The sequence below is a fragment of the Ambystoma mexicanum genome, chromosome 1p (assembly GCF_040938575.1).
Source record: "Ambystoma mexicanum isolate Mex_15411 chromosome 1p, UKY_AmexF1_1, whole genome shotgun sequence".
NCBI classification, from domain to species: domain Eukaryota; kingdom Metazoa; phylum Chordata; class Amphibia; order Caudata; family Ambystomatidae; genus Ambystoma; species Ambystoma mexicanum.
The window spans coordinates 761,855,450-761,872,122 of record NC_090921.1 but is presented as its reverse complement, the minus strand read 5'-3'; the positions used below and the strand labels follow the sequence as shown (position 1 = coordinate 761,872,122).

General features: G+C 46.6%; 1 protein-coding gene across 3 annotated transcripts in view; it reads left to right on the top strand.

Annotated features, from left to right (window-relative positions):
* THEM4 (thioesterase superfamily member 4) overlaps positions 1–16,673 on the top strand; it is a 781,652-nt gene that overhangs the window by 340,439 nt on the left and 424,540 nt on the right. The window lies entirely within an intron of this gene.

The following is a 16,673-nucleotide window of genomic DNA, read 5'->3' as shown; positions in this document are numbered from 1 at the left end:
ATTTGAACATCTATTTATTTTTAAATTTGTTTATTGGCATTTTTCAGTGATATCAGTTACATGACATTCAAAAGTGCCGTGCACATATATGATCGCAATGCATTTTAACTTAACATTAAACATTATTATAAACAACAACAACTGTCTCCATGTTCTGTTCTTACAGTTCCGTGTCTCTTGTCTCGGGAGGAGGTGGGGGGGGTAGTCAGACGGTTTAAAGGGGGCAAGGGGGTGTCCTCAGAGGGCCAGCTTTATCTCCAGTGGCCTCACCTGGGTTGCCCTTGTTTATCCTGTGGGTATGCTTAGCCTGGGGCCTTAAGTTCATGGGGGCTTATCGTCAGAGGGGTATAACATATGTCTGGTGAGTTCTCTCCATGCCTCGAGCGCCCTGCTGGATTCATCAGTGGATCTGGCGACGCAATCCTCCCAAGCTTTGGTCTCAGCTAACACCCACCGCTCTGTTTCACTGTGCCATATTTTGTATTGTGGTCACGCTGGTTTTTTCCAGGACATGGCAATGGTTCTTTTGGCCAGTATGCATTCCAAGTCCATGAGTCGTACTGTGTGCTTAAGCTTGGCCAATCTGGGGTAAATTCCTAATAGGCACTCCTCTAGTGTCCATTTGTATTTGGTCATGCCTGCCTTCTCGCACGTCTGTTTTACTTTGCCCCACAGCGACCTTGTTTTGGGGCATTCCCACAGCATATGTATCAGGTCGGCCTCTTCCCCATGCACAAGGTGCAGTTCGGCTGAGCTTGCTTGTTAAAATTGGCTATTCGGTGTGGGGTCAGGTAAGTTTGGTGCAGTACATTCAGCTGTATCCGTCTGAATCTGTGGTTTCTTGACACTTCTTTGGGAAATATAAGCGCTCTGCTCCACTCCCCCTCTGTCATTTCTCTGCCTTTGTCCCTTTCCCATTTCTTTTTCATTTCCATGCTCCAGGGGTTGGGTATGTCACTCAAATGGCCACATATCTGGGATAATGGTCTGCTGCCCTCCCCCAGGTTATATAGCATTGTTAAGAATGGGTCCGAGTCCGGTTCTTCAGGCCACGTATCCCATTTGCGTCGTGCTGTAGTGCGAACCCTTTGATAACATAGGAACTGGCCTGTGTGGATGGCGTCTATTTCTTGTAGTGAGGCAAACTCTTTGAAGGTGCCCTCTTCGTAGAGGTCTGCCCCAGGTGTAGACCCATTCTCTTTCCCATAATCTGATTTGTTTCAGGTCTGTGGCCGTTTTGCAAAGGTCTACGAGCAGTGGTACTTCTGGTGCATAGGTGTTCCGTGAGTGGGTGAGCATTTTCGTTCTGTGCCATATCTTTTTCCCCAGGGCGGCTAGGGGGGGTACATTTCCCAATAGTTGTGAGGGTGTCCAGACCAGTTCTTTCAGTTGGTACGGAAGGATCATTGCTTGCAGCAGGGGCGTTTCAGATGTGGGCTCATCGGCTAGCCATTTTGTCAGAAAGCTTAGCTGGGCTGCGAGGTAATATTTTTCCAGATTCGGAAGTTGAATTCATCCCTGGCTGTGTGGTAGGGCTAACGTCGACAGCGCTAGTCTGTGTCTGTTTTTCCCCCATAGGAACTCTTTTATTAACGTCTCGAGCAGTCGGAAGAGGGTTTTTTAATATAGTAATGCACATTCTGGAACCCGTACAAGAACCTTGGTAGTACAATCATCTTGACTATCGAGGCCCGTCCCATCATTGACAGGGGGTATTTCGCCCAGAAGTTAATTGATTTACGCAGAGCTGTGAGTGCTGCTTTTGTGTTGTGCTCGTGCATCAGTGCAGGGGTGTGCATTATTTGGATTCCGAGATATCGGAACAAGGTGGTCTGCCATCTTATCCCCACTGCCGGGAGTGCCTCCATGTCCTCATGTCTCAGGGCCGCTAGGGGGAAACAGGCAGGATTTTGGCTTGCTGAATTGGATTCCTGAGACCCTGGAGTAATTATCCAAAACATCTAGCATGGTGGGCACATTGTGTTGTGGGTTCCTAACGTATATGAGTACATCATCTGCGTAAAGTGAGATGACGTGATCTATTCCTCCCAGCCTTATACCGGCATCGAAAAATTGCTTTCTGAAGTAAATGGCTATGGGCTCCAGTCCCAGTATGTACAACATTGGGGACAGTGGGCAGCCCTGCCTGGTCCCTCTTTTTATGCCCCAGGCCTCTGACACGTGTTTCCCAGATTTCACCCTTGCTCTCGGCTTAGCGTATAGTATTTTGATCCATCTAATAAACCCCGGTCCAAAGCCAAATTCCTTGAGTACAGCCACTAGCCACTCCCAATATATGGAATCAAACGCCTTTATGGCATCCAGGGATAGTAGTGCACATGAGTCCTTATCGTTGTCGGTGTGCGCTATAATGTGTTGCAGCCTACGCAAGTTCATGGATGTATTGCGGCCCGGTACAAAGCTGCACTGGTTAGTGTGCATTATGTCTCCTATAATTCTGGACAGCCGCTTAGCTAATATCGTGGTTAAGATTTTTACATCATAATTAAGCATCGCTAATGGGCGGTAGGAGTCACACGAGTCCGCCGGTTTATTGGGCTTGAGGGTCGGGACCACCAGCGTTTCTCTCATGCTCTCAGGTAGTATCCCCCTCTCTTATGCTTCCTGGTATACCTCATGTAACAGAGGCTTCAGGGAGGGCTCATAAGATTTATAAAATTCTGAGGGCAATCCGCCTGTGCCAGGTGCCTGGTGCGTGGCCAGGAACCTAATGACCTCCGTTATGTCTTCGAGTGTGATGTCTGTTTCTAGTGTGTTGGCCTGTTCCGGGGACATCTTGGGGAGCCCTATCTCGTCCAGTGTGTCCATTATCTGTTCTTGGGAAACCTGTTCTTTGTGGCAGTATAGGTGCTCGTAGAAGCATTTAAAGGTGTTATTTATGTCCTGCTGTATGTGATGCGTGTTCCCCTCTTCGTCCCTCAGTGTAGTGGTGGAGTGTCTGGGATGTTCCTTTTGGCAGAGCCAGGCCAGTAGCCTGCCCGGTCTGTCCGCCTCTACATGTGCTCTGTTTGTTTTGGCAGTGTAGTCAAACTTTTTTAGCCTGCTCCAAGCGGTTGCATTCTTCTCCCTGAGTTTCTAGAGTTCAATTTCTCCCTGCTGAGTGCCTGTGGGGGTGGCCTCCAGCCTTTCAATCTCCTTCTCCACCTGGTCTAATTCTTTCCTGAGTATTTTCCTGATTCCCCCGGCCTTTGCAATGGTTTCCCCCCTTATCACAGTTTTTAGAGCATCCCATTCGGTACTTCGGAGTTCCACGCTGCCCGTGTTAACTTCTATGTAGTTGTCTATAGATTCTTGTAATCCCTCTCTAACGGCTGGGTCCGTCAGGGCATCTACAGGCATTTTCCACATGGGGATCGGGGGTCTTGGGCCATTGTGGTTCCATGTCACTAAAAGTGGGGAGTGGTCAGAGATGGTTCTCCCAAGGTACTGTGCCTCTTCCACTTGGGGTAAGTGTTCCCTGCCTATAAGGGTGTAGTCTAATCTCATGTGTAGATTATGCGGGGACGAGTAGAATGAGTAGCCTCTCATTGCTGGATGTGTTTCTCGCCATACATCTGCCAGATCCAGCCTGTCTTATCATTGCGGTCAGTGCTGTTGTTGCTGCCGGTGGGCCTTTCGAATGGGGTATGGACCTGTCCAGTGTTGGATCGTGTACACAATTGAGGTCTCCCCCCAGATGAACAGGCCGCTTCTGTGTTGCGTAATTCTGGGATACAGTGAGTTCAAGTGGGCCGGTATGTTGTTGTTGGGGAAGTAGGAGTTTATGATGCATAATTCCATCTGTTCAATGTGCCCCCATAACATTACGAATCTGCCTTCTGGGTCTATCTCTGATTTAACCAGGCGGAATGGGAGCTGTAGGTGTATCCAGGTGTAAACTCCTCTTGCATATTTGGAATAAGTGGTGCCAAATCCCTGTCCCCCCCCCCCCCCCCCCCAGTGAGTTTGGAGTTTAGTCACAGAGTCTGCCGGGCAGTGGGTCTCTTGTAGCAGTGCTATCATCACCCCTTTTCTGTATAGGTAGGTCTTAATTCTGTTTCTGCGAAGGTATGTTCTCAGACCCCTCACATTCCATGTCATTATTTTAATTGCTGTTGAGGTCATGGTGGTTCAAAAGGGATATTACGTTTGTCCTGCATCCCCCTCTGCCTCATTTGTGATCGCGGCTCTGGTGTTGAAGCCCCTTCCTGTACGTGGGTTAGAGTCCAGGCCCCCCCGTCTTCCATTCGATTCCCTCCTTCCCCTCCCGTCCATCTGGAGACTTACCAACAATAGTAACGTTCATTCTAGTGAATGAGAACAACAAACTGTGCAACTTTGAACTGCCCCTAGCAGTTGCTTTGAACTTGCAGCGCTCAGGGGCTCCCAAGCCTTTTGGGTCTTTCCAGGCCTCCCGGTGCGGGTTGTGTGTTGGCGGTCGCCCTCCACGTTTCCTGAAGGGGTGTTTCGACGTCATCGGCGCTCGTGTGTGCTGGTGCGCTCCTGCCCGATGTTGCTTTCATATTACTGTGGTTCTTGGTGTGGTGCTGCGGTTTTCCTGCATTGTACGAGCATCGGTCGTTTCCTGTTGCATTTGATTGTTCAGTAGCCTGTGATCTCCTTTGTTGCCCCTTCTTTGTCATTTGCGAGGTTGTTGTGCTCAAGCCACATATTTGCCGCCGCGGGAGTTTCTAGGAAGATGGCTTTTCCTTTGTATATTACCTTGAGGCGCGACGGGTACATTACCATGTACTTGAGGTTGAGTTCTCGTAGTCTTGCTTTCACCGGGATGAATGAGTTCCTTGCCCTTTGCACTATGGGAGTGTAGTCCGGATACATGACTATCTTAGCATCCTGTCTCTTGATTTCCCCTCCTTCTCTCGAGAATCACAGTATTGTCTCTCTGTCGCGAAAATGTAGGAATTTTTGCGATCATTGGGCGCGGGTGTGAGCCCGGGGGAGGTCTTTTTTGCAGAGATCTGTGGGCTCGTTCTATGGAGAATCCCTGGGTCAGGTTGCCGGCCCCAATTTCCTGTTGTAGCATTGTCTCAATAAATTCTGTTGGGTCCGGGCCCTCCATTCCCTCCGGGACCCCCAGGATTCGAATGTTGTTGCGGCAGGCTCGCCCTTCCGCATCCTCCGACCTCGCCTCCAGCCGTGCTACCTTCAGTTCCAGGTCCTGGACCTTAGATTTGAGATACGTCGTGCTTTCTACATTGTCGTGTAGGGCAGCCTCCGCTGTGGTCACTCTCTCGGTGAGATTGCGGGCATCCTGCCTTATCAACTGCATGTCCGATTTTACTTCATCTATTCTAGTTTCAGTAGAGGTGCGTAACGCTGCTATGACCTACGTACTTGCGGGTTTGTAGGTACTTCTTCCTGGGTCGGTAGCTCCTCTGCAGTCCTTGCTTCCTGCTGTTGTTTGGGTCTAACCATTGTGTAGGAGTCCATTGTTGCAGTTTTCGCTTTGCCCTTGGGGGGTTGACATCTCCTGTCTCTGGGCATTCAGTTCGCTACCTCATGTCGGTGGTGCTCGCCCGTCCACTGGCTGCTATTTCAACAGCTATCGCTTCAGGATCAGGTGGTCATTGTGTTATTGGCCGCTGAAGGGTGTGTCTCCTCCACACTATTGTGCGTGCCCAGAGCAGTGTTACTCCGGATTGGCGGCAGCCGCGCTTGCTTTCTGTAGCTGGACAGTCGTGGCTTCAGCCCCTTGCTGTCTCAGCCTTTCCTACTGTGGGCCTGGCGTGTGCTAACCTTCTGGGCCCAGGGCCCTCTGAAGAGGTTTGATGTTCTCAGTGTCTTGCCCCTTACAGTGCCGCTTTCCTTCCATTCCCAGGTGGTAGGTACGGTGCCTGTGCCTTCCTGCTTCCAGGCCGTCGCAGCGCTAGTGTTGCTGGGCCGTCTGTTGGATGGTGGCCATGTTCTTGGGGTTTAGGGCGCGGGCTGCCAGAGTTCATGCAACATACGGGTTAATCCTCGTGTGGGGCCTACCTTCTGCCGGTACGCTACTGCGTTGTTGCAGCACCCCCCCGGGCTCTCTGGATTACGCCCGGGCCCCTCCGTTCCGTCTCTCTACTGGCCTCCTCGTTTCCTAGCAGGATGCGGCCATACCCAGACTCACCGTTCTGTGTTGGGCTGCAGTCCTCTTCGGTCTCTGCCCGTACCTCCTGCGGTCCCTGGAGGTTGATCCACCTCTTCTGCATGTCCGTCGGGCCTCTCATCCCGGTGGGTTTCTTCTTCCAGCCCGCTCCGGGCGTTTGCAGCACCGGCTCTCCCTCCACGCCTCGTCAGCTGGGGTCCCGCTGGGCGGTGTCCGTTCCTCGCCGCCGCTCGCCACTGACGCCTTCTTCCGCCTCTGGGCTTCGCGCCCGCCGAAACCGTCTCTGGTTCGGCCCGTGTGGCAGGGTCACAGGACGTGTCCTACGGTGGTTGTTGGTGCTTCTCAGGGAGCCCTTGTTGGGTGAGTTTGAGGGTAGCCGCCCGCGCTCCCGCGGGCTGCCTGCTCCGCGTCTCTGCGGTCTACAGCGGAGCCTCAGGCGCCTCCATCTTGCGGGTCGGGGGGGCTCCACTTTGATTTCTCCAACCGCCTGTTCTGGTAGTCCGATTTTTCATGAAAACAGCACCGACTGTTGGAAATCGGTTCCTTTCTGTGGTGCTATTAATGTCATGACTGTTCGTCAAGTATTTGTCGAACCATTCGGTCCGTATCAGGATCTCGGGCAGGAGCGCTGGCAAGTCTCGTCCTTACGCCATGCGCGCCGGCCACACCCCCAATTTGAACATCTATGCTTCTGAATTGGGGTAGTACAAGAACTTGTCTACTAAATTAATCTTAAATAATCAAAATGAGTTAAACCCACTTGGGAATGTTTTGATGTATTGTAGAAATACTCGAGTTTCCAAACTGATATTCATGTTTTCCTTTTAAATAACATTTTCTTGCAGTCCATCAAGGCTCTTTAAGAAGAGGAACTAAGTCCTTGAAGCGCGTCAGCTGAAATAGATTGGACTTGAACAATCACATTTTCTGTTTGTTTGTTTGCCTTGCTCCTTATAACCAATATTGTATATGCAAAAAATATACGTATATATTTTACTACAAAAAAATCACTTGATTATTGTTGTTTTTTCAAGAAAGTTTCTATCTATCAAATCGAGTACAAGAATTTATACATAAGTATTTGTCTAAAGGCAATCTAGATGGTTTAATCACTGTATATTAGTGTGCAGGGGACGGGAGGGTTCGAATTTTCAATCATCTTTCTTTCTTTATGGTATCGAAGTAAGGCAGACACAAGTGAACACAGTTTAAGGGTATTTATTGAACTTTCAAAGGGGTGTGATAAATGCCTATCTAAACCTGAATCTAAGATGGGAGCAAGCTGCGTCCATCAAATAATAAAGAATGTAGTGGAGTCTTGTCAAAATAAAAAGGCCCATGCTAAAAACCTATTGCCAATCCTTACCGCTAATTTACAAATAGTGTTGGGGAATGTTCATGAAAAAGAAAGAAGTGTTCACAAAATGGTAATTCAGGATTTTCGGGCTGTTGGCTTCCCTGCCCCACGTTTTCAGCACAGGGTAAGGCGGTTCACTCGAGCCAAGCACATACTCTGGCTTCCTAGACAACAAGATACAGTTCCAATTCCAGCATCAGGGCCTCTTTGTGCTCAAGTCTCTTTTCCATCAAAGTCTCTTGATTCGGAAGGCCTAATTTACAAAACGAAAATAGAAAGTTATTTTCTTCTTATAATTATATGATTTGGATGTCTCTCCCTGTATCCCCCTCAGCCGAGCTCAGATCCCTTTATTTTATGATTTCAAAGGTATTCCTTCTTGGGTGACTCACGGTTCACCCCAGATCCCCCTCAGCCGGGCTCAGATCCCTTCTTCACATTTCAGTTAGTCTCCCTCAGCCAGGCTCGGACCAATTGCACTTCACTTTATACTTTATACTTATCGAAGACTTTCGAATGTGCACAGGGTTTAACTCGATCCATCGCAGGACCACTTTGATGTAAAGTTCCTTTTTCACAATGCAGTTGCCATTCAGTTGAATACCTTGCAGAGACCTTCGAATTAGCATCCACGTGGTGCCAGACCACTCTGTACCCCGTATCTTATTTGGCTTTTTCAAAGTACATCACTCCTTTAGTTTCCACTTGTTCGTGCCTCTCATCACATGCGCTTCAAACACTGTCCTTTGTGGATTTCTTCATACAATGTTTACACTTGCAACCTTGGTTCAAACATAAGCTGATTTCGTATTGGTTTCTCCGACTCAACGGCTGTGCTGCTTTTAGTGGTGTGGCTTTCTTGCAGCAGCCAAGGACAGTACCACGGCGGCAATCGCTCCTCCCGGCCTGGGTTATAAACACAGGAGCGCTCCAGATACTTTTGATGCACAGTGTCAGATAGATCAGTGTCATTTCCCGGTTTTAGGCTTCTCACTTTCCAAGGCTCGTTAAAGTAAAGGTTTCTAGAGGTCAAGGGTACTTCCCTCCTTGCAACCCTCTCCAGTCTGTTAAATCGCCATCTTGGAACTGCTGCTTCCTCGTGTGCTTTTCTTCGCTTAAAGTGTGCTTTCATGCTGCGCCTTTTATCTATGTGGGGAAGTATGATGGTAGTCAGGTGTGTGTAATGATTAGTGTGTGTGTCGGGAAAGGGGTGTAGGGGTTGAGCTTCTAGGTATCCTACCTAGTATGGTGGGGAAAATGTGTTACAGGAAAGGAGATACCGCGTCCCTCCCTTCGCCATCCCTCCTCTACTCCCCGAGCACCCCTCATCCAGGTGATCCTCCCGTATTGGTCCACCCCAGGAACTAGATCCAATAGCGATGGCCTTGTCCTGGCCACCTCGATGACAGATCCCCGGGGACTAGCGGGTGAGACACCTTCAGGTTTCTCACAATATCCTTGATCCTAAACTGCAGACTGCAAATGAGACCGCTACAAGAATTCAGCGCCGACAGGTGGGTGCAGATAACAGGTACCTAGGACGACAAGATCAGGGTCACAGAGAAGCTGGTCCAGCAACTAAATTGGTGGAAAGTACCACACAACCTATCCAGAGCAATGTCTCGGCAAGACCAACCCCACCAAAGAACCCTGGTCATTGACGCCTCCCTGTTGGGATGGGGGGTTCATGGGGACCAGCTGTGCGTGAAGGGCCAGTGGACATAAATGGAATACCAACATGCATATCAATGTCCTAGAATTGAAGGCAGTTAGGTGGGTGCATCAGTCATTTTTGCCGATCCTGCAAAGGACAACAGTAAGAATATTCACAGACAATACCACAGCCATCTATTATCTATGAAGGCAAGCACCATTGCGGTCCAAAACATTATGATGGGAAGCTCAGCACCTATGGCACTGGGCGATACACAATCAAATATCTCTACAGGCTTGCCATGAGTCCAGAACATGGTGGCAGACCGCCTCAGCAGGGAAACCCATTAATGCCACAAATGGGAGCTCAACAACATACAGCTTGCTGGAGTATTCAGAAGGTGGACAACTCTGATCTAGTGCACATGTCAGAGGATCAACAAATCCCATTACAAGTAATTGCTGACTTACTGTTGAAGAACAGGGGACAAATACTTTTGATGATCGGGAGTCGCACAAGCTCACTGCATGGCTCCTAACCTCAGCCTTTTAGAAGTGGCGGAAGAATGCAGAAAGATCTTGCAAGCGGCAAGGGCTGTGTATATCAGCAGGTCCTACATGCATAAATGGAAGAGATATTGCACACTGTGTGGGCAACATGGCCTACAACCGTTAGAGGTGGAACCGCAGTGTCATCTACCATACCTGTTAAGTATGGAGCAAGGAGGGCTGTCTTATGCGTCCATCGGAGTGCACTTAGGGGCTATATCCGATCACAACAGGAAAAGGAACCCCACACCCTTGTTTAGTGAGAGGATAATAAAACACTTTATGAGGGTGGTTTTCTGCACTTTCCCACCTACCAAGAAATCGGTGCCTGAATGGACTCTCAATACAGTGTCACCCAGGCTCATGAGGCTGCCCTTTGAGCCATTAACAACAGTGCATATAAAATATGTCTCTTGGAAAGTGGCTTTCTTAGTGACAATTCCAACGTCCAGGAGAGTGTCAGAAATCCAGGCACTGGCAGTCACTGCGCTTCAGTATGGACCGGGTGGTGCTAAATACAAACCCCTGCTTCATCCCAAAAGTGCACATAGATTTCCTTGTAAATACTACAATTGTCCTGCCAGCCTTTTTTCAAAATGTCTATTCGCAGGCAGAGGTAGTCTTGCACTCCTTGATCGCTCCTTTGACATCAGAATACTAGCTGGAAAGAACAAAGTCCTTTAGAGACACTACCCAGCTGTTCATGGCCTGTGGCCCAACAAGAAGGCCATTTCAAAGTAGGGGCTAGGCAGATGGATTTCCTTGTCAATATTGCTGTCATGTGAACACCAATAGGCCTTTAAGGGGCACAGTACAGGCCCATTCCACAAGGGCAACCGCAACCTCGGCTGGTATGTGGGCAGGAGTCCCGCTACTGGACACAGGTCAGGCTTCTACCTGGTCGGTGCCCCACACCTTTGAGGAACTACTGACTAGAGGGACAGAAAACAGCAGAAGCAAGAGTGAGAAGAGCTGTCCTGCAGCGTCTGTTCCAGTAAGTAAGGCCTTTACCCCTTACGACGCCTGACAATTTAAATGGTACAACTATGTATTCTATTGAAAGCTTGTGAATCCATGAAGATCCAATACTGGAGAAAAGTAAGTTGCTTACCTGTAACTCCTGTTCTTCAGCATTGGTATCTTTCATTGATTCACAAGCGCCCAACTCCACCCCAGTGTATAGAGGCCAGATCCCAGAGGTAAGTAATTCTCTTTGCTCTCCTAGTTAGAATCTGAACATGGGGTGGGGCTTAGTACTATTTAGCAAAGCAGTTGATCAGGCCCTAGAAACTGCAAAAAAGAACCATTAAACACTTAAAATGTTGAACCAGATTTCAAACTGTCCTTTTCAGCAGAGGAGAACACAAGCCTGTGGAGTTTTCGTGGCTAAAGCTACTCAAGGTCTGCAGCACAGACAACTTACTCCTCAGTTGCAGCTTCCTCCTCATGGTTCGGGTTCCAGGGACAATTGTCTTCCTCTCAGTCCTCGTTTGCAGGACAATTTAAAAGAGGACGAGGAAGAAGGAACGGCCAAACCTCAAGAGGTTTGCATGCTTCAGCAAAACAATCACTCTCTGTTCCAGGTCCCCTCCCATACCTCCCCAGTAGGAGGTTGCTTAACATCATTCGCCTATGTATGTGAGGGGATTACCTCAGACAAGTGGGTGCTGTCAACAGTAAAAAACGAGTATTGCATTGAGTTTCAAGAACAACCACGCAATCACCTACCGAGACCAGTACCAATCCTAGTAGAACATCTACCGATTCTGCAAGACGAGATTCAAATACTGCTACACAAGGGAGCCATAGAACCCGTTCCACTATCAGAGGTAAACCAGTGTGTTTGTTCTGTGAACTTCCTTGTTGCAAGGAAAGACAATACAAAACACCCAGTGCTCGACCTAAGGCCAGCAAACACTTATGTCACACCACAAAAATTTAGAATGGCAATACTGCAAGAAGTGATCCCACTGCTCAAAAGAGGATACTTTATTGCAACACTCGAAACGAAAGATGCATACTTTCATATTTTACTGCTGCCAGCACATCGAAAATACCTATGGTTCAAAGTAGGTTAAGTGCATTATCAATTCAAGGTGCTTCCCTTTGGGATCGCATCTGCCTCTCATGGATTCACAAAGGTACTGGAGGCAGTGCACCTATGCAGAGAAAGTATTCCAGTATACCATTATACCATCATCTGGACAACTGGCTATTAACAAGAGAAACACAAGAAATATGTCAGCTAAATACGCAGAAAACAATAAATCTTTTGCACAAACTGGGCTTTTATATCAGCGAAAAAAAGTCCAGCCTAATCCCGTCAGCAAAAACAATTCCTGAGGGCAGCGATAGATACCGAAGACACCTTAGTCTTCCCCTCCAACGAGAGGGTCCAAAACTTAATACAACAAATGCCTTGTTATACAGCCGGCCGGCAGATAACAGAAAGGTTATGCACCTTCTCAGCATGATGGCGTCATGCATCTTCATTGTGCCACATGCGAGACTACACATGCGTCCGTTGCAACAGTGGTTAGCGAAACAATGGTCCAGACAGAGGGCAATTGGTATAATCTAATGGAGGTTTCGCAAATACTGGTTTCATCTCTTTAATGGTGGACAAAAGAAAACATGTTACAGGAAAACATTTTGTCAGCACACCTCACGATCATAAGAGATGCAACACTCTCAGGTAGGGGAGCCCATTGTCTCCGTCAAACAGCACAAGGGATGTGGACATACAAACTTGCCTTGAAACATATCAATACTCTAGAATTGCTAACAATGTACAAAGTGCTAAAAGTTTTCCAACTTCAGTTAATTGGGAAAAATGTGCTAATTATTACAGACAGCCCAACAGCCAAGTTTTACGTCAACAATCAAGGCAGGACTCACTCAGTCTGTCCACAATAGCACAGAAGATCTGGAACAGGAGCCTCCAAAGAGGAATACATCTCCAATCTCAGCATGTTCCAGGGGAATGCATCTGCCTCATAGACACGCTAAGCAGATCACATATCAGCCCTCAGAACACGTCTGGGAGTTACATTCAGATATTCTAAGCAACATTTTTGCATGCTGGGGGCAACCCTACATAGATTTATTTGCCACAAAAGAAAAGGCAAAATGCCTAATTTACGCCTCCAGCTTCCTGCAGAAGGAATCCTGGGGGAACACACTGTGGATCAGTTGGTCAGGGATATTTGTAACACTTTTCCTCCGACCTGACTCTGAAACAGAGTAGTCCACAAGATGAACAAGGAGAAGTTAAACATGATTCAAATAGCTCCAATGTGGGCTTGTCAGGCATGGTTTTCCCACCTTCTCACAATGTTTATTTGCCCACCGATGAAACTAACCTGTATTTGCAACATGTTGTGAAAGAATCAGGGGCTCATCTTACATCATCAACCTCAAGCACTCAGCTTAGCAGCTTGACTCCTGAAGTGATAGTTTGGTCACCTTTAATTTGCCTCATGTACAAAGGGACTGTAGTAAACACTAAGAACAAACTGCACATGTGCACAGTTTTGTAGTTTTTATTCTTAATTCTACGTTCCTTATTCCTTTTATAGGATGTTCAATATTGCAATTATTTTTGCTTCTTCTTTACATCAAGAATGTTTCTTATGTAAAAAAACAGCCCAAGCCCCAAGTTTCCCTTGTCAGTGTTTGTTGAGCTGTATAAATATGCATGACTTGGCATAATCACATGCTACTGCACGTACATATTTCGACATCCAATGGAATGGAAGGTAAGTTGCACTCAAATTGCTTTGCCACCTCATAGCGACCCATTGGAGGTCGAAACATGTACATGTTTTGGAATGTGATTCTGGACCGTTTTTTATATAAAAGAAAAATTCTTGATGTAAAGAAGAAAGTTATTTGTAAAATTGAACATCCTATTAAGGGATAATGGGTAATGAATTAAGAATAAAACTACAAAATTGTGCAAACATCTAGCAGTTTGTGCTTTGTGGTTACTACAGTCCCCTCATACAGGAAGTGTTATCTCATGTATCCCTATCCAGGATCAAGAAAGGTGACAGAAAAATATTTTCAAAAAAATGTAAATTCGAGTGTGAGTGGTTTTCACTTAGGGATCCATCTTAATTTATTTTTATTTATTTATTTATTTGCATTGTAAAGCGCACAACTGCCCTTGGAAAGGATTTGTGGTATGGTGTAAAAAAATCAAATGTCAACCTGTTTGACTGCTCACAATCACATGTAGTGCATTACCTATTGCACTCATTCGTGTGAGGGGTCAGAAATTTGAGGCAGACAACTTTTTGAAGGATATCATTGACTTTTCTTCCCTGGAGGAAGACAAAAACTGCGTCCCACCCAACTGAGTCCTATAATTCCCCTGGACCATTTCTCCTCCAAGGTGATCCTCCCACAGAACACTGCCACCAAGGTTAGGATCAGAAAGCGCCTGTCTTTCCCTGGCCACCTGGGAGGAGACTTTTGGTAGGGTTTTTGTGAGGACCCTGCAGGATTCATCACATTAGACTCCAGTCTTCTTTTTAATTCGTTAAAAGTCCATGTAGGAGCTCTACCTGCTTATACAACTTTGCAGATTATTGTTTCTTGGCGTAGAGTCCCAGTCATCAAAGACTTCATGGAAGGAGTAAAAGCGATTTACCCTCTGTGAAGGGATGTCCAGAGGACCTTGAGATGGCAGAGGCTGAGGCTCGCAGAAAGCCACAGGATCCCTGAGATGTCTCAATAAGGACAGTGCACAGGCCAGCGAAAAGGGGAGCCATACCTTCAGGACGGCTGGATTGGAACTTAATGCGGCAGAGCAGAGCAGAAGCAACAGAGATGAGGGAAGCACAGTGACAGAAAAACCGCCTGGGCAGGAGGAGGGGGATGGCATATTGAGTCCTGCTGCCAGAGCTGAGGACTGCCGATGAAGCAGAGCAGTTCCGGTCGGGATGCGGTCTAGCAGGAACTTAGAAAGACTTTTTGTGACTGCAGGCCAGAACCGAGTTGAGCTTGCGTAACGGAGAGCCGAGGAGAGAGAACAGAACAATGGCCTTCTTCCCAGTTCGGGAAGGCAGTGCACACGCGGTTAGTCAAGGCATAAATTAGTTTTAAAAAATTGATTAGCAGAGTTGGCTAATAATTTTCTTGATTAGCAAACAAGCCCATTTGACTAGCAATGCTGTACTAATATGTTTAATGTCACTGGACGTAATTTGTACCCAAGACATAAAAGGAGCAAGAATACAGCATCTTTGTGTACCACTGAATTAAGACATCAGTGAGATGAGTCCGGGCTTGAAACTTCTTTAAAATTCCACTAGCCCTGCAGTTCGAGTAACTTAGTTTACTTATTCCACCTAAGAGAAAAACACTCAACCCATGGCAGTGGTTTACAAAAAAATGAAATGTGCTTTCACTGAAATGGTGCTTGTCACTAGAAACCCTATTTATTTGGCACACTGCTGCCACCCAGCGGCTAGCCATGCACAGTGAAACGTGTATTTGACATTTACTGCAAACAAAGTAAATGTTAACTAAATGTCAAATTTTACCTGCAATTCATTAAATGTACTCGACTATGCAAGTGGGCAAGTAGACTTTGTGATCCATTGATGAATATGTAAATAGTAAAAGGTTAGCTGCATGAATGGACACAAATGAATATAATAAAAAGATTCTGAAAACAGTCTGGCCAGATCTCCTGCAGGTGCTAATACATAATGCAATCATAAAGCAAAGCGAGCTCTGGAGGCCAACAACAGTGTACTATATTGGAGATCTGTAGATGTACCGACGGGATAAAACTATTGATCACTACTTTGCAGAAAAATCTAGTTAGCTTTGTGTATTCATCATGTAAAAGAAAAAAAACTAAGCAGAGTGGATCGCATAGCAGGAAGAGAACTGGGCAAACTAGGTGGAAAATTCTAGTTTGCGGCCATTTCAATTTCAAGGTAGCTGGTAAAAAGAAGCAGAGTGATAAAATGCAATGTCAAGGAGTTTGGGGGATCAGCTCATGGGTGGAGCATCCCTTTCACAGATGTATGATAACAGCGTTCAGGAATTGGAGCGGGTTCCCTGTATTGCCTGTAATTTTGTTGTGCACATATTTGGGAATAAAAGCATAGACCCTCATCCTAACAAGCCTCTGAGTTGTCATTGCTGCAACAGGATTTTGACACCCTCTGATTGCAAACCCACTACTAGGATGGGATTTAAATATCGTCCTAAGCAAACTCTTGGCTCCCCTTTTGAGCCAACGCACAAAACAAGGCTAAAAAATCTCACTTAAAAGGTTGCTTTTCTTATAGCAATTACATCTATTCGGAGAGTAAATGAGCTTCAGGCATTGCCTATGACAGAACCCTTATTCTCAATACCCAAAAACAAGGTGGTTTTAGGAAAACACCCACGATTCTCACCTAAATACATTTCTAAGTTTCATGTCAATCAATCAATTGAACTGCCAGCTTCTTCCAAAATTCAGGGGACGGATCACATCACACACTGGATGTTCGAAAGGCAGTTATGTACTACCTCAACAAGATTAAATCACTCAGAAAAAAAATAACAGTTCTTTGTTTCCTTAGCAGTCAGAAGTGAAGAGGACCCTGTCTCAAAGGCTACTATCTCTGTATGCATTGTAAAATGCATCCAGCACTGTTACACATTGTCAAATAAGTGGTGTGGTCAATACAATGAGAGTGATATGGGTATCTGGATTCTGTGTCCCCCCAATACATTTTAACACGTCACAAGCAAGATCTGTTTTATTAAAATATTTTAGACCTATAGCTCTAACTAAGTGTCCCTAACAAGGAAAGGAATCTGTTCCTGGTTTCATCCAGGAGACAGCCAAAAGGGCACTTACCCTGTCCTGGCTCACTACTTTCATGAAATTACTAAAAAGAGGTGCACGCCCTTGGGAGTCAACAAATTTCTTTAATCATGTTGCTAGCCCTCGGTGTGACTTATATGTAAAAATTACAGCGATCGTTGGTCCAGAATGACTAG